Source organism: Pagrus pagrus, assembly GCF_965226575.1.
Source record: "Pagrus pagrus genome assembly, chromosome: 13".
In the NCBI taxonomy this organism is placed as follows: Eukaryota; Metazoa; Chordata; class Actinopteri; order Spariformes; family Sparidae; genus Pagrus; species Pagrus pagrus.
Window position 1 is genome coordinate 15775864 of NC_140197.1, and position 18870 is coordinate 15794733.

Consider the following 18870-nt stretch of genomic DNA (forward strand, 5'->3'; position numbering starts at 1 on the left):
GAAACTGTGTCCACAAGCTGGATTATTACAGTTTGTCTTCCTCTGGAGGGCAGTCTAAGACTCAAAGAGTTTAATGCTTGAGCTCATCATGCATAATAATGTGCACTAATAATAATAATAATAATAATTTTATTTATAGAGCACTTTCCATCAAAGTGCTGTACAGTTACAAAACATTTTAAAAAACATACAAAAAACATATAAAACATTCAGAAACATATAAAAACATTCAAAAACATACACAGCAATAAAACACATAGTATAAACAAGAATAAAAGAAATGGCAAAACACCTAGGACTCATATGTTGCAGTGTACAAGTGGGTCTTGAGCTTGGCTTTAAAGACCTCAACTGAACAAGACTGCCTGATGTCCAGAGGAAGACTGTTCCACAGAGTAGGTGCGCGGAAGGAAAAAGCCCGCTCACCGGCTGTTTTTTTGTTTACTTTTGGGACACTGAAGCAACCGCTTGCCTGGGAGCGCAGAGGCTGTGTAGGTACATAGGTATTGACCAAGTCAGACAAATAGATTGGTGCAAGACCATTTAAAATTTTGTAGGTCAACAGCAGCACCTTGAAGTCGGCTCTAACCTGAACAGTTAGCCAATGAAGAAAGGCCAACACAGGGCTGATATGTTGATATCTTGACGATCCGGTCAGCATACGGGCCGCTGCATTTTGGACCAACTGCAGACCACAAAGGCTCTTTTTGGGCAGCCCCGACAGAAGCACGTTACAGTAGTCTAACCTTGAAGTCACAAAGGCATGAATAAGAGTCTCTGCATCTTTCAGTGAGAGGACAGATCTGGTTTTAGCGATTTTTCTGAGGTGGAAAAATGCTACTTTTGTCACCTCCTTTACATGTGACTCAAAGGAAAGGGTCTGATCAAAGAGCACTCCCAGATTTTTTACCTTATCCTTGCACGGAATGACACATTCATCCAGAGATACAGTAGAATGATTAAACCGGTGGCATAATTTTGCCGGACCAATAGCTATCATTTCGGTTTTAGCTGCATTCAGCAGCAGAAAGTTTGTTGATAGCCACGTCCTCACAGTGGCTAAACAGGCTGTAAGTTTATCGAAGCAAGACCCATTATCTGCAACAACTGGCATATATATTTGCAAGTCATCGGCATAACAGTGAAAAACAATTCCAAAAGAACGCATAATCAGGCCTAGTGGTGCCAAGTACAATGAAAACAGCAGTGGACCTAGGACCGAGCCTTGTGGAACCCCATACCTAACAGGGCAAGACTCAGAAAACCTGTTGTTGTATAGAACACGTTGAGATCGATTTGACAGGTTTGTTAACAAGAAGTAAGAAAAAAAAAAAAAAACACAAAACAAAACAGAGGAGTGATTTATTTCAACAATATAAATAATATTTGAATAAATTATGTTTCTGAGACAGGTGTATTCCTCCCCGTGAGGAGGAGTCAATGCAAACCTCAGTTGTCTTCCCCCTCTACTTATCTGACTGCAGAGAGGATGACAGAGAACAGTGGACACACAGTTTAACATGATGGACTTCAGGACAGGACTGCTGCCCCGTTTTGCAGCTCTTATCAAAATGTCTTATTACTTGTCTAACCTGCTATTTACAGTCCAAATTAGTAAATATAGTGATAGTTTAAGGAATTCAATTTCATGTGCTTATAAGTCTTTAACGCTTGTATGGTGTTTGGGTCTGTAGGACCTGCTTTAATTTTTTATCAAAAGAAAAATGATATGATTCATTATTTTTTCAAACTCGGACTCATTGGCCTTGGCTCATTTTCTGTGAAGAACATACTGTACATGCATCATGTGAAAAAAACAGCTGATGTTGTGGTTTGTGACTTCCTGTTTCTTATTGTTACATTTAACCTGTGTTTTCTACAACAATGATGGTTTATGATGTTCCCATTGTTAATGTTTAACAGCAGGTGTTGAGAATATCTGAACATTTACATGATATATCCAGTATATGGATGGACCACCAAATGAATACATCTTACTGGTGTGTGAATAAACACACCACTGTTAAATATCTTCAGACACAACTTCATTATCAAAAATTATTTTGTCCAGAGGTGTGTGAGATGTGGTGTGTTTCTCAGTGTTACATCTAATGGTTTTTTTTTCTACAACAATGATGGCTATCAATGTGTCCATTTTTCTTTTTTAACAGCAGGTGTTGAGAACATATTTGGACATTTATGCAGTATATGTATGGCAACCTAATAAATACATCCAATCCGTGCATGAATAAAAATCACTGTTGGATAAACTGAAAAACATCTTCATAGTTTTAAAACATCATAATTACAACCATTATAGGGATGATGTTCTGAAGCTGTTTGTTATCCAGAGGTGTGTGAGATGTGGTGTGTTTCTCTGTGAGGAGGAGGAGTCGATGCAAAACTCTGATCTCTTCATCTCTACATATGTGTTGCAGATGAAGGACAGAGACTGAATCACTGACATACACACTGTAGACTGGACAGAGACAACTGGCTTTTACAATGATCAGACATGATTATCTGGTTGTTTTTCTCATCCTGTCTATTAACTGTGCAGGTAAGAACAATGATTGTTTTTCTGACAAATCTCCTGCTACAAAGGCAACATGGCTGCATTACAGTAACTAATGAGCTGTTTAACTGTCTCCAGGTACTGAGGGTCAAACACTGACTGAGTCTGAACCAGCAGTTAAAAGGCCTGGAGAATCCCACAGACTGACCTGCACGTATTCAGGGCTTGGTGGCAGTATTGATACTGCTTGGATCAGACAGGCTGCTGGAAAAGGACTGGAGTGGATCGCTTATATCAGTAGTGGCAGTGGCTACATCTACTACTCTGAGTCAGTCAAAGGCCGATTTACCATCTCCAGAGACAACCGCAGACAGCAGGTGTATCTGCAGATGAACGGTCTGAAGACTGAAGATTCTGCTGTTTATTATTGTGCTCGAGAGCCACAGTGACTGGAGTTGGTTGAGCAGCTGTACAAAAACCTGCACTACTCATCTTTACTGGCCTGGAAGAGCCCAAGCATGAAGTATTTTATATCATACACAATTATATTATGTTTTTAAATCTGTTCCTGAGAAATATTGATATTAAACATTAAATGAAACAAAACAAAATAAAGGTCACTTGTTGATAAAAGGCTCAAAGACAATACAACAATGTGGTCACTGGATTAAAACTACAACAAAATTTTAACATTTCTACAAAATAAGAAGGAATAATGTCTCTATATTTTGTGGAATCTAAATGAGTCATAATATGAAGGAGAACAATGATGTTACAGTTTCTTGTATAAAATCACTAGAGGGCAGTCAGTGACAAGTTTCTCTCTCCTCTGTTACTTAAAGGAGACTCTGTGTTCTCACTGATATTAACTGACTGACTCTGAACACTCAGATGTAGTTTTTGTATTTTGTCTCACAGGTTTCAGTTCCTGAGCAGCTGTTTTCCTCTCGAGGCTCCAAGTTTCTCTGTATGTCTTCAAACATCTGCTGACACTGAAATTATTAAAAAAATGTCATGCCAACCAGCAGCATCAGACAGAAGTTTCCATACTGTTTACATGATGGTCTGTTGTCTCTTTGCTGCAAATACAGGAAATACACTAAGTGATCAAATGCTGCAACTACAACAAGCTGATTTACAAGTTAATCTTAAATGTGATGTAGGAGGTGCTGACAATAAATAAATGATCTCAGGAAAACAGCTCACATCATATTTAAAGTGTTTTAATGATTTGAAAACATGCTGAACACACTGTAAACATGTCTTATAGAAAGCAACATTCTTGGTGGTTTCTCCTTTTGTTTCCATGACACATCAACATTAATATTGTAATGCTGATTTTAAAGAATATATTTTCCATTATCTATGATTCATGTAATATTCACAGTGAGAATAGTTGTGATAATCATTTAAAGTTGTTTCATGGCTTTAAATGATGGGACATTTTCAAAATGTTACAGTTGAGTGTGTAATGAAATGAAAATATCATATGTAAAGCAGAGGTGATTTCCAGGCATGTTTTCACTCTGCAGATATAATAACAGTCAACAGACTCTTCTATTGGCTCCAGTCAGACCAACATTGATGCTTCATATGTTTGATTCTATGCAAACTCAGTGAGCTTCCTTGTTACTCAGCTATAAAAACTTGACATCAGGCTGTCAGTGGAGTTCACAGCACGTCAGTTTCAACATCAACCATGTTTTCTGTAGCTCTGCTGCTGCTGTTGGCAGCTGGATGTGAGTCTCTCTGGATTTGTCAAAGTCAACAGTTCTTTTGCAGTTTAACTTGATCATTTGTTACAAAACATTTTCTCTTTTTAACAGGTGTGAAGTGTGAACAGTTGACACAGCCAGCCTCTGTGACTGTGCAGCCAGGTCAACGTCTGACCATCACCTGTCAGGTCTCTTATTCTGTTAGTGACTACTACACAGCTTGGATCAGACAGCCTGCAGGGAAAGGACTGGAGTGGATCAGTGATGACACAGATGTAAAAGATTCACTAAAGAACAAATTTAGTGTTGTCTTAGACTCTTCCAGCAACACAGTGACTCTAAATGGACAGAATGTGCAGCCTGAAGACACTGCTGTGTATTACTGTGCCAGAAGAGCCACAGTGAGAGACAATAACAGGAGAGTCATACAAAAACTACTTCCTCTTTTTACCAACACTGGAAACATTCAGTTGTCTCAGTATCACTTTATTTTACCCACATTGATATGTTAAATTGCAAATTTGTCACACAAAAAGTCAAAAAGAAATTTTGTTTGGCCGTCCAAAATCTCCCAGAAAACTTCTAAAATTAAGACCTTTTACATCTTTGACAAATATACTGCATGTTAGAAGAGTAAAAGTCCCGTGCAAGGAGCACTCTTTTTTTAATGAAAACTTTTCTGCCCCCTTTTACAGCTCTCATCAAAATATTTTATTACTTGTCTAACCTGTTAGACGCAAATATAGTGATAGTTTAAATTAAATTGTTTGTGCTCATAAGTCTTTAATTTATATACGAAAAACTGAGTTTATAAGTCATTGCTGTTTGTCCATTCATTCACACACATGAACAACATTTACCTTTTAGTTTGTTTTTCTATGATGAGACATCACAAGGGAACAGTTCACACCTGCCCAATGAGCCCCCCCAAAACCCCTCAGTGCCTGAACACTTGTAACATGAAGCCACCAGAGGAGGAGCCCTCAGACCACTAATGTTTCAACACCAGTTCACTGTTACAGTAAAGAGGAACAGACACATTGTCCCCCCCCCCCCCCATCAGCTAAACATAAAACAAAAACAAAGAAACATAAAACCACAGCCAGCCTCCTGGCTGACTGACTGCATCCCTGGTCAGCTTCAGGTGGAATTAAGTAAGAGCAAGAGAGCAGAGCCTAGTGCCCGACCCCCTCTTATTGGATTTTCCCAGTCAGCCAGACTGCTATCACCTGGCAAGGCAAGAGGCCAATCACCAGCCACAGTGACACATCCTGGCGTGCAGAGAGGGAGCATGTAACACACATTTAGCAATGAAATGAAGAAGTAAAAAAAAACATGAACTGGTTTATGAAAATATTAGATAATATTGATATAGAATAGAGACACTTTCTGTCTGACTCGCAATATGTAAGTGAAATAATAAAACTATTATTTCATAACTGCATTTTAAAAAGCTCTTTAAACAAAAAATTAAACATAAATAATGATTGCCCTTATAAAAACTAAAAAAAATGTTGTCATTTCTTGTTGTTCGGAATAAAATATAATCAAAAATATTCAATTAAGTGGTATTGTAAAATTGATCATCTATTGTCAAATTCTTGACATGATGCACAGTGCTTTATAATGAGGGGAAACCTACTTAAATTATGAGTTTGTCAAATAGTTGCACAAATACTACTAAACATACAAGAGTTTCTCTTGAAGGAATGAATCATGAACAGTAAATATTCATTCTCAAGTTTCACCAAACAGTAACTGAGATCCAAGTCAAATCCAGTTCCTCCCTGTGAGGAGGAGTCAATGCAAAACTCAGATGTCTTCCTCCTCTACTTATCTGACTGCAGAGAGGATGACAGAGAACAGTGGACACACAGTTTAACATGATGGACTATAGGACAGGACTGCTGCTTTTAACTGTCTGCTGGACAGGTGAAGAGCTGCACTGATCTTTATTTTAGATAACTTTTATTTGTGCTGCCAAGGCAACACATGACACATATTTTTTGTTTCAACAGGTGTTGATGGTCAGACTCTGACAGAATCTGAACCAGTGGTTAAAAGGCCTGGAGAATCTCACAGATTGACCTGTACAGCCTCTGGATTCACATTCAGCAGCTATGTGATGAGCTGGGTCAGACAGGCTCCTGGAAAAGGACTGGAGTGGATTGCTACTGATACTGGTAGCCAGTACTACTCTGAGTCAGTCAAAGGCCGGTTTACCATCTCCAGAGACAACAGCAGACAGCAGCTGTATCTGCAGATGAACAGTCTGAAGTCTGAAGATTCTGCTGTTTATTATTGTGCTCGACAGCCACAGTGACTGGAGTTGGTTGAGCAGCTGTACAAAAACCTACAGTACTCATCTTTACTGGCCTGGGGTCCGTTTCACAAAGCAGGTTTAGTGAAAACTCTGAGTCTGTTAACCCTGAAATGAGGGAAACTCTGAGTTTCCTATCTCAGAGTAGATCAACTCAGAGTTCAAGGTTAGACTCAGAGTTTGTTGAACCTGCTTTGTGAAACGGACCCCTGGAAGAGCCCAAGCATGAAGTATTTTATATCATACATAATTATAATATATTTCTAAATCTGTTCCTGAGAAATATTGATAGTAAACATTAAATGAAACAAAACACAATAAAGGTCACTTGTTGACAAAAAGCCCAAACACAACAATGTGGTCACTGGAATAAAACTACTACAAATTAAACATTTAACGACAAATTAAGAAGCAATAATGTCTATTTATTTTGTGGAGTCTAAATGAGTCATAATATGAAGGAGAAAAATAATGTTACAGTTTCTTGTATTAAATCACTAGAGGGCAGTCAGTGACAAGTTTCTCTCTCCTCTGTTACTTAAAGGAGACTCTGTGTTCTCATTGATATTAACTGACTGACTCTCAACACTCAGATGTTGTTTTTGCATTTTGTCTCACAGGTTTCAGTTCCTGAGCAGCTGTTTTCCTCTCGAGGCTCCAAGTTTCTCTGTATGTCTTCAAACATCTGCTGACACTGAAATTATTAATAATCTTTGATGCCAACCAGCAGCATCAGACAGAAGTTTCCATACTGTTTACATGATGCTGTCTGTTGTCACTTTGCTGCAAATACAGGAAGTACACTAAGTGATCAAATGCTGCAACTACAACAAGCTGTTCTTACATTTGAAGTTAATCTTAAATGTGATGTAGGAGGTGCTGACAGTAAAAAAAATGAACTCAGGAAAACAGCTCACATGATACAGCACTTAGAATTACATTATGTACCACAACGGGAAACATTCACTTGTCTCAGTATAATTTTTTTGCGAGTAACAGTCAGTCATGAAAGTTCAGCGTTGTGACTCAATATTGGACTCTTATTTTATCTAAACTGAAATGTTAAATGTTAAGTCCAATTGCAAATTTGTCACACAAAAGGTCAATAATTTTGTTTGGCCATCCAAGATCTCCCAAAAAACGTCTGAAATTAAGACATTTTACAACTTTTAAAAAGATATTAGAAGAGTAAAAGTCCTGTTTAAGGAGCATTCAAGTTCTTTTGATTCAAACTTTTCTGCCCCATTTTGCACCTTTTATCAAAATATCTTATTATTTGTCTAACCTGTTATTTACAGTCCAAATTAGTAAATATAGTGATAGTTTGGGAAATCAAATTGTATGTGCTTATAAGTCTTTAATGCAAATAAGATAAACTAATTTCATGATGACAAAAGAGAGTAAATGCAGCAGAATCTTTTATTAAATCAAGTTTTATGTCCTCAGTTGTATTGTTTTATATCAGGTATTACAGTATCACCCATTTCTGTCATTGCTGTTTGTCCATTCATTCATAAACATGAACAGCATTTACCTGTTTGTTTGTCTTGGACAGATTCCAGTCAGATAATCAGCAAACCTCAGTCCAGATTAAAATTTCAAGAATTTAGTTCAGAGTGGGAACAGTAAATGGTTTGTTGATCTGAATGTAAATGTGATTGTTTGACTCATCAGTCTTTTGTTAGAAGATTTGTGGAAAAAAATATACTTTAACATTATGCTTTAAATAATAAACCCATTTTCTTGCATTTTTGTTAAATAAATGTGCTTTGACTCCTTGTAACAGGACAGTTGATCCTCCTTTTTTAACCTGTCAGTGTCCTTCTCTATGCAAAGTGAACTTCCTCACAGTCTGCTATAAAGACTTGATATCATGCTGTCAGTTGCAGCAGAAGAAGAGAAGCTCCCATCAGATCACCTTCAATACCAACCATGTTCTCTGTAGCTCTGCTGCTGCTGCTGGCTGCTGGATCCTGTGAGTCTCACTGAGGCAGAGACACTGACAGTATGATCACAGCACACTGACTGTTCACTATTACACTCATTCAATATTCAACATGTTTTCCTCCACAGGTGTGAAGTGTGAACAGTTGACACAGCCAGCCTCTGTGACTGTGCAGCCAGGTCAACGTCTGACCATCACCTGTCAGGTCTCTTATTCTTTGGGCAGCTACTACACAGCTTGGACCAGACAGCCTGCAGGGAAAGGACTGGAGTGGATTGGGATGAGATATACTGGAGCCGCATACTACAAAGACTCACTAAAGAACAAGTTCAGTATCGACTTAGACTCTTCCAGTAAAACAGTGACTCTAAATGGACAGAATGTGCAGCCTGAAGACACTGCTGTGTATTACTGTGCCAGAGAGACACAGTGAGAGACAATAACAGGAGAGTCATACAAAAACTACTTCCTCTATTTACCAACACTGAAAGTGAATCAAGGCTTATTTGATTCAATTTCATTTAATCAGTTAGGCTGCACACAGAAATCAAAAACAAAAGTGATGCATCTTGTGTGTTTTCATTAGAAACAATGTTTACAGATGATCTATTTACCTGTATATATTCTCTGAATAAGTGTGGTGAAACTGTGTCCACATGTTTCATAACGGCATGTATAAAGATCATGCACATATGTATGCACAGAAATATGACATAAACACTTTCTCTTCCCTCTATCTCTACTTTAATCAGAATTGTTGCTGCACATTTCCAGATTACACACACACACACACACACACACACACACACACACACACACACAAGATGGATTATTACAGTTTATCTTCCTCTGGAGGGCAGTGTCTGACTTAATGAGTTTAATACTTGAGCTCATCATGCATAATGATGTGCACTAGAAATAACAAAAAAAAAGAACAGAGGGGTGACTTATTTCAACACTATAAGTAATATTTGAATAAATGATGTAATTCTGACGCAGGTGTATTCCTCCCTGTGAGGAGGAGTCAATGCAAAACTCAGATGTCTTCCTCCTCTACTTATCTGACTGCAGAGAGGATGACAAAGAACAGTGGACACACAGTTTAACATGATGGACTATAGGACAGGACTGCTGCTTTTAACTGTCTGCTGGGCAGGTGAAGATTTACACTGATCTTAATCGAATATAGCATTTATTTGTGTCACTAGCTTATATCACTTTATGTTTTCTTTAATCTTCTTGACAGGTGTTGATGGTCAGACTCTGACAGAATCTGAACCAGTGGTTAAAAGGCCTGGAGAATCTCACAGATTGACCTGTACAGCCTCTGGATTCACATTCAGCAGCTATCCTATGAACTGGGTCAGACAGGCTCCTGGAAAAGGACTGGAGTGGATCTCTTTTATACACACAGGCAGCACTAGCATCTTTTACTCCCAGTCAGTCAAAGGCCGATTTACCATCTCCAGAGATGACTCCAGCAGTAAACTATACCTACAGATGAACAGTCTGAAGACCGAGGACACAGCAGTGTATTACTGTGCCAGAGAGACACAGTGAGAGACAATAACAGGAGAGTCATACAAAAACTACTTCCTCTATTTACCACTACAAATAACACTCACTTTTTTCAGTATCACATTAATTCTAATACTGTTTGAGATTTACAGTGTTAAATCTTCTCTACCTAATCTTTATATATTTAATTGAGTTACAATTGACTTAATGACAGAGAAAATATTATTTTTAATGTGTAACAGAGTCTTCAATTCCAAACTGATCCCTTTATAAACAGATGGAGGTCAGAGTTAATTTATAGTTTATATTCATTGAAAGAAATTAATTTCTGCCTTAAAACAGAAAATACTTTTTCAGTAAATATTTAAACTAATGAAAACATATTGATTTTCTACATGATTTTACATCCCTCAGAGTAATAGTCAGCGGTTGGATCCCCGGACCACAACTGCATGTCGACCTATCCTTGGGCAAAACACTGAACCCCAAATTGCTCCTGATGGCTTTTCCATCGGTGTATGTGAGTGTGTGTGAATGACTTTGGGCTGTATCGCTCCTGATGAGCAGGGCTGCACCTTGCATGGCAGCCTCTGCAGTCAGTGTTTGAATGCGTGTATGAATGAGTGAATGTGACATGTTGTAAAGCACTTTGAGTAGTTGATTTACTAGACGAGTGCTTTATAAATGTTAATATTCATAACCACAGACCATTAAATACATTCATTTAGTTTAAAAAAGAAGGAAGCTGAAAAATATTTCATCAGACAGCTTCATTAGAACATAATTAGGAGGTGAAATGTTCACAATCAAAAATATATTCAAAACATTGGTTCATGGTCTGATGTGGTGAGACGACAATAGTACAATTTTCATAAATGCTAGAAGATGCTGGTGATCAGAATAAAACTGTAGATTATTTACATTGTTGTTCTCAACAGAGTCTTGATATATGAACTATAATTCTAAACATTTGAGGACATCTTCATATATCAATGTTTCAGATGACAGAGATAAGTTTAACATTTAAGTATGTTTAGAATGAATGTGGTGTTAATACTGACAGACTATTAAAATTGTGTCGTGTCAAACAAACATCAAAACAGCTGACATGGAGGCTTGACTATTGGAAGTTAATTGCCAAGTTTCATTAAATATCTCGAGTCCATCTTTTTTCCTCCCTGTGAGGAGGAGTCAATGCAAAACTCAGATGTCTTCCTCCTCTACTTATCTGACTGCAGAGAGGATGACAGAGAACAGTGGACACACAGTTTAACATGATGGACTATAGGACAGGACTGCTGCTTTTAACTCTCTGCTGGGCAGGTGAACATCTTTAAAGAATTTGATCAGACATATTTTCATCTGTGCTGTGAATGTAACTCATCACATGTGCGTCTTTTTGTCTTGACAGGTGTTGATGGTCAGACTCTGACAGAATCTGAACCAGTGGTTAAAAGGCCTGGAGAATCTCACAGATTGACCTGTACAGCCTCTGGATTCACATTCAGTGACTATGAGATGCACTGGATCAGACAGGCTGCTGGAAAAGGACCTGAGTGGGTCGCTCTAGTCACTAAACCTAGTGGTAGCACCCAATACTACTCAGAGTCAGTCAAAGGCCGGTTTACCATCTCCAGAGACAACAGCAGACAGCAGGTGTATCTGCAGATGAACAGTCTGAAGACTGAAGATTCTGCTGTTTATTATTGTGCTCGACAGCCACAGTGACTGGAGTTGGTTGAGCAGCTGTACAAAAACCTACAATACTCATCTTTACTGGCCTGGAAGAGCCCAAGCATGAAGTATTTTATATCATGCACGATAAAATTATATTTCTAAATCTGTTCCTGAAAAATATTGACAGTAAACATTCAATAAAACAAAATACAATAAAGGTTATTTGTTGATAAAAGGCCCAAAGACAACACAACAATGTGGGTGAGTCACAATATGAAGGTGAAAAATAACGTTACAAATCACGAGAGGTCAGTCAGTGACAAGTTTCTCTCTCCTCTGTTACTTAAAGGAGACTCTGTGTTCTCATTGATATTAACTGACTGACTCTCAACATTCAGATGTAGTTTTTGCATTTTGTCTCACAGGTTTCAGTTCCTGAGCAGCTGTTTTCCTCTCGAGGCTTCAAGTTTCTCTGTATGTCTTCAAACATCTGCTGACACTGAAATTATTAAAAATCTTTCATGCCAACCAGCAGCATCAGACAGAAGTTTCCATACTGTTTACATGATGCTGCAAATACAGGAAGTACACTAAGTGATCAAATGCTGCAACTACAACAAGCTGTTCTTACATTTGAAGTTAATCTTGAATGTGATGTAGGAGGTGCTGACAGTAAATAAATGATCTCAGGAAAACAGCTCACATCATGTTTAAAGTGTTTTAATGATTTGAAAAAATGCTGAACACACTGTAAACATGTCTTATAGAAAGCAACATTCTTGGTGGTTTCTCCTTTTGTTTCCATGACACATCATCATTAATATTGTAATGTTGATTTTAAAGAATATGTTTTCCATTATCTATGGTTCATGTAATATTCACAGTAAGAATAGTTGTGATAATCATTTACAGCTGTTTCATTTCTGTAAATACAGGGACATTTTCAAAATGTTACAGTTGAGTGTGTGATGAAATGAAAATATCATATGTAAAGCAGAGGTGATTTCCAGGCATGTTTTCACTCTGCAGATATAATAACAGTCAACAGACTCTTCTATTGGCTCCAGTCAGACCAACATTGATGCTTCATATGTTTGATTCTATGCAAACTCAGTGAGCTTCCTTGTAACTCAGCTATAAATACTTGACATCAGGCTGTCAGTGGAGTTCACAGCACGTCAGTTTCAACATCAACCATGTTTTCTGTAGCTCTGCTGCTGCTGTTGGCAGCTGGATGTGAGTTTCTCTGGATTTGTCAAAGTCAACAGTTCTTCTTTTGGAGTTTAACTTGATCATTTGTTACAAAACATTTTCTTTTTTTAACAGGTGTGAAGTGTGAACAGTTGACACAGCCAGCCTCTGTGACTGTGCAGCCAGGTCAACGTCTGACCATCACCTGTCAGGTCTCTTATTCTGTTAGCAGCTACTGGACAGCTTGGATCAGACAGCCTGCAGGGAAAGGACTGGAGTGGATTGGACACAGATACACAGAAGGCTCATACTACAAAGATTCACTAAAGAACAAGTTCAGTATCAATGTAGACTCTTCCAGCAACACAGTGACTCTAAATGGACAGAATGTGCAGCCTGAAGACACTGCTGTGTATTACTGTGCCAGAGAGACACAGTGAGAGACAATAACAGGAGAGTCATACAAAAACTACTTCCTCTATTTACCACCACTGGAAACATTCAGTTCTCTTAGTATCACTTTTTTGTGAGTAACTGTCAGTCATGAAAGTTGTGACTCAATATTGAACTCCTATTTTATCTAAACTGAAATGTTAAATGCTAATTTCAATTCAAAATCTGTCACACAAAAAGTCATGAAAAGAATCTTGTTTGTCCGTCCAAGATCTCCCAACAAACTTCTGAAATTAAGACATTTTATAACTTTTACAGTTTTTTTCGATTGCTGAGACACATTGGTCGAAACTGAAGCGACATGTTCAAAACTCTTCACACAGTCTGCAAAACAGAAATGCATGTGGGCTAAACTGTGTCTCACTTTTCATTGCTTTCAGACAAAGTGCATTCAGTGACCACAGTCACCGAAATGGATGAAGTCTTTTCTCATTCACTAGTTCACACCTGCAAAACACTATGCTTTAACAGCACATTTTTCAAATGCTAACACACTTTGTTCAAAACAGTTAAAAACACACTCAAAACTGAATGATAGGGGGAAAAACATGGGGAATTTCTGCTGCAGCCACATGAAATCTACTGAAAATTATATCGAAATATTGACAATAAAAATAAATAAAACGAAGATGCAATTCCAAACAGCTGACGGTAGTTTTCAGCTGAAAACTGATTCAGGTGATCTGTGTTTGGCCTCATTAGAAAGCATATACAAAAGGAGGCTTCTGATGCTTTTTCCTGTGCAAGTATGGATCAAAGAGCAGCGGGTGAAGTTGGTAGAGAGAGAAGAGCAGCCAGGAGAGGAAGGAGTTTAGTTTTATCTCTTACTGTAATTTGTATTCTACCCCTTGAATTCTGAGATTCTGCATTATTCTGTTTACGTAATCTTTATTTTTTGTATGGTCCTGAAGTACTTATGCAAAAGCACAAATGTTCTTGAATAAATCTCTGCATTCCTGATTCAGTGTCGTTGCAATATATTACAGCATATACAATAATTTAGAACCATTAAAGTGCAAAAGACCCTATATACAATACTGATTTACCTGACAAAAATCATTCAAACTTGAAATATAAGATGTATTTGACGTAATGTTCTTTGTTGTTAGTATTTTGTTGTTCCGTTTGTTAAGAGTGATTGTGTGTGTTTCCAAAGTGAGACAATGTGCTAGTGTTTTGTTGAATGAGCTTCTCTTGAGACAAGTATGAAGTGTTTTGTTGGTGAGACACACTTTTGGGCATGAGATTAACTGTTGAGCTGAGCTGCAAGATGGAAATGCAGACTGTGTTAAGAGTTTTGAACATGTTGCTTCAGTTTCGACCAATGCGTCTTAGCAATCGAAAAAAAAATGTAAAAAGTTGTTAGAAGAGTAAAAGTCCTGTTTCAGGAGCATTCAAGTTGTTTCGATTAAAACTTCTCTGCCCCATTTTACAGTTCTTATCAGAATATCTTATTACTTGTCTAACCTGTTATTTACAGTCCGAATAAGATCACAAATATAGTGATGGTTTAAGAAATCAAATTGTATGTGCTTTTAAGTCTTTGATGCATATAAGATAAACTAATTTCATGATGAAAAAAGAGAGTAAATGCAGCAGTGTCTTTTATTGAATCAAGTTGTATGTCCTCACTTATTTGTTGTATTACAACATATGAACAGCATTGAACTTTTTGTTTGTTTTGGACAGATTCCAGTGAGATAATCAGCAAACCTCAGTCCAGATTAAAATTTCAAGCTTTTATACAAGAAAAATGGCTTTGTTGGTTTAGCTCAGTTTATTTGTAGCAGTCCCATTGTTTAAGACTTGCTATCTTTCTTTGTTTTGGGATGATTTTCCAAAATCCCTCTGGACTAATTGCAGGGAATTCTGATCACCTGTGAGCAGGGTGGGAAGACTGACTCCTGATTGAGGAGTGGAGGTAGCTTGGGGCAGTTCCATCCAAGCCAATCATGGTGTGACGATGCCTTTTTGTGAAGGCTTAAAAGAGGTGGGGAATGAATAAATGGATAGATTTGTAAATAAATGAATGCAATAGTGCATAAATGGGTGGTTCTGTCTCTGGATGTGTTTTTGTGTCCAACATGAAACGACAAGCATCATTAATAAAAAGGAAATTAATTAACAACACAATTAAATGAAACTAACAGAGTGTGTGTACATGAGCCACTCCCCTCCTCATGATATCCTGATGCAAATCTTCAGTCTGTGCAGTGTACTTCTGTAGGAGATACACTAATAATAAATGTAATTCATTAATCACTGGCGATCAATAAAGCACTCGTAAATGGGGCACCACCTCCGTTGATTTGTCTATTTGAATAATCCGGAGGGAATTAATCAAATCCGACTGGACAAGGTTAACTTGTACCAATTCTAATCAATTTTAAATCAATGTATTCAATCTCATGAATGAAGCAGTGATTTCTACACAGTTTCCATCGGTTCTCCACATTAAAGACAAACCTGCACAGACAACGAGCTACGGTTAAATATGTTTATTAACTAGATAAATCAGGGTGAATAAATGAAATGGTAATTTAATCTATCTTGGGGGGGGGGGGGACAAATGGTGTTAAAAGTTGTAAAAAACGGTAGATGGTCTCCTGGGAATCATCTGTTCGACGGTTTTATTGTAAAGACAACAACGTCCTCCTTCCCAAGGAGAAGAGGGGAGAGGCTCCGAGGGCCTCTTTCCTGACAACAGTCAGCTTGAAGATGAAAGGAGTTAATGCAAGAAACAGAACCTCAATGAAATGCAGAGGCAATGGACATGTGTTCCTACACTTCTGTCCTGCTGACTGCTCTTGTACTCTGTGTGGAGCATCAGAGGTCACATCTCCAGCCTCAGGATGATGAAGAATCTCACAGATTGACCTGTACAGCCTCTGGATTCACATTCAGTGACTACCATATGAGCTGGGTCAGACAGGCTCCTGGAAAAGGACTGGAGTGGATTACCTGGGTTGAAAATGATAATGACAGGAAATTCTACTCTGAGTCAGTCAAAGGCCGGTTTACTGGCTCCAGAGACAACAGCAGACAGCAGGTGTATCTGCAGATGAACAGTCTGAAGACTGAAGATTCTTCTGTTTATTATTCTGCTCGAGAGCCACAGTGACTGGAGTTGGTTGAGCAGCTGTACAAAAACCTACGGTACTTATCTTTACTGGGCTGATAGAGCCTGAAAAATAGTTACAGTTTCATTTATTCTTATTTTGTTCTTTCAGTTTTTTTAGGCTCCTAGCTTCTTGTTCAGGCATGAAGAAATCAGTCAATGGTCTTTAACTTCTGATTAAAATTTCTTCCCCAAAATTACAAAGTGCACCTTTAACCAACAACAATAAGCATTAAAACAAGTCATTAGATATCTTACTGTAATGATCAATCACTCACATAACAGGCAATGACAGCAAAACAATCTGCTGAAATCACTGACCAGGTATAAATAAAATGAATTGATCCACAATAATGTTTGTATTATTTGGTTTCTAAAGTCACAATATGAGGGTGAAAAATAATGTTGCAGTTCCTATAATAAAACCACTAGATGTCAGTCAGTGTCAAGTTTCTCTCTCCTCTGTCGCTATAAGGAGACTCTCATATCTGCTGGTCTCATTGATCTTAACTGAATGATACTCAAACCCTGACTGAACTTTTCCCTTTTGTTTCCTGTCTTTGCAGTATTCTTCCTCACTGAGGTGACCCATCAGTTTTATAATGAAAGTATGAGACTGACTGTAGATAATACTCCCACCTGCCCAGGCCTGGGTGGGCGGGGCTTACATAGCTCAACCTAACAGGCCTCACCTGAGGTGATAAACTCTCAATCAGCCTCTGCTCAGCCTCTTCTCTTTGTCTGCTGGAGCATGCTGCATGGATGTGGAGCTGCCAGTTTTCCAGTCGACTGTCAACCTTGGATGCATTATTTTGATAATCAAATCATCTGTGTAATGCAATCGACTGAATGAAGAAATAAATGGTTGAAAGGCACTTCTCTGGTCCTCGTATTTTGACTGATATGCCAATGTAGAGGCTATATGCATAATCCAGCTACCAACAACAGTCAAGTTTTACAATGACAGTGCAGCTTGTACTGTGTTAATGTTCTTTTTAACTTCACACCACATTCTTCTCTCAACAACGCTCCTCCTTTTCTCAGATTTAGTGTTTATGTTTCAAAACTGTGTCTCCAAAATCTCTGACAGATAAAATGCAAATTCACAAACTGATGCACAGTCCCCGCCCATTCTGCCTGCACAGTATATATCCTTCATAAAAGCCTTTGCAGTTGCGGACTCAGCCAAGTTTCCAACATGACAGCTGTACTAAGTGTCTTCCTCTTGGCTCTCATTGCAGGTGAGTGAAGTCAGTGTCAGCAGCAGAGAGCTGGACAACCAGTCACTCTGTCCTGTAAAGTGGAGGGACTTGCTCTGTCTTGGCTGCACTGGATTCGTCAGAAACCAGGGAGAGGACTGGAATGGATCGGACGCATTGATAGTGGAACTGGCACAATATTTGCCCAAAGTGTCCAAGGCCAGTTTACCATCACCAAAGACACTTCCAGAAATGTTGTGTCCTTAGAGGTCAAGAGTCTAAAACAAGAAGACTCTGCAGTTTATTATTGTGCACGACAGCCATTCCTTGTTTTCTTCTGTTCTGACTGAGGATAGGTTGCCCTCTGTTGGCAGGAGGATGGATTGCGTGCCCAAGGAGGCAAAAACCAACCTGTCTGCACCTGCAGACCTATTGCCACTTACGCGTAAAGCGCTGATCAGTGCCCGGAAAAGTGATCCATCCCTAGCGAAATGTTTTGCTGCAGCTGAGAACAACGCTGGCTGTGGGGGGAAGCAATCATTTTTTTGACAAGGGTGTCCTGATGCATAGGTGGGTTTCACAGCCAGATTTGAGTGATGAGGACTGGAGCACAGTGTATCAGATTGTTGTTCCTCTGGAGTGTAGACATCATGTAATGCGGTTGGCACATGAACACTTGTGGTCTGGTCATTTGGGGGTCACTAAAACGTATAACCTCATCCTAAAACATTTCTTTTGGCCTGGTATGAAGGCAGAGGTAGCGTGTTACTGTAAAACTTGCCGCACCTGTCAGATTGTGGGAAAACCAAATGAGGTTGTGCCTCCAGCCCCTCTGCACCCTATTCCAGCTTTTAATGAGCCGTTCGAACATGTGATTGTGGATTGTGTGGGTCCGTTGCCCCGTACTAAGGCGGGTAATGAATTTCTGTTGACCGTGATGTGTGTTGCTACTCGTTTCCCTGAGGCCATTCCTCTAAGGAAAGTCACGGCCCCAGCGATCACTCGAGCTTTAATCAAGTTTTTCACCACTTTTGGTTTGCCGAAAACAGTACAGACTGACCAGGGCACTAATTTCCTTTCCAACCTCTTTAAGCAGACCTTGCGGTCACTGGGCATCTTGCATGCCGCGTCGAGTGCCTACCACCCTGAGTCACAAGGTGCCCTTGAGAGGTGGCACCAGACCTTAAAATCAATGTTGCGCAAATACTGCCATGAAACT

The 18870-nt window shown here is 38.8% G+C and overlaps 1 gene segment (V, D, J or C); it reads left to right on the top strand.

The window, feature by feature from the left end:
* The first annotated feature begins 8482 nt into the window (after positions 1-8482).
* Positions 8483-13321, top strand: LOC311267377 (Ig heavy chain V region 5A-like). The segment is given in 2 exons: positions 8483-8525; positions 13017-13321.
* Positions 13322-18870: the final 5549 nt, after the last annotated feature.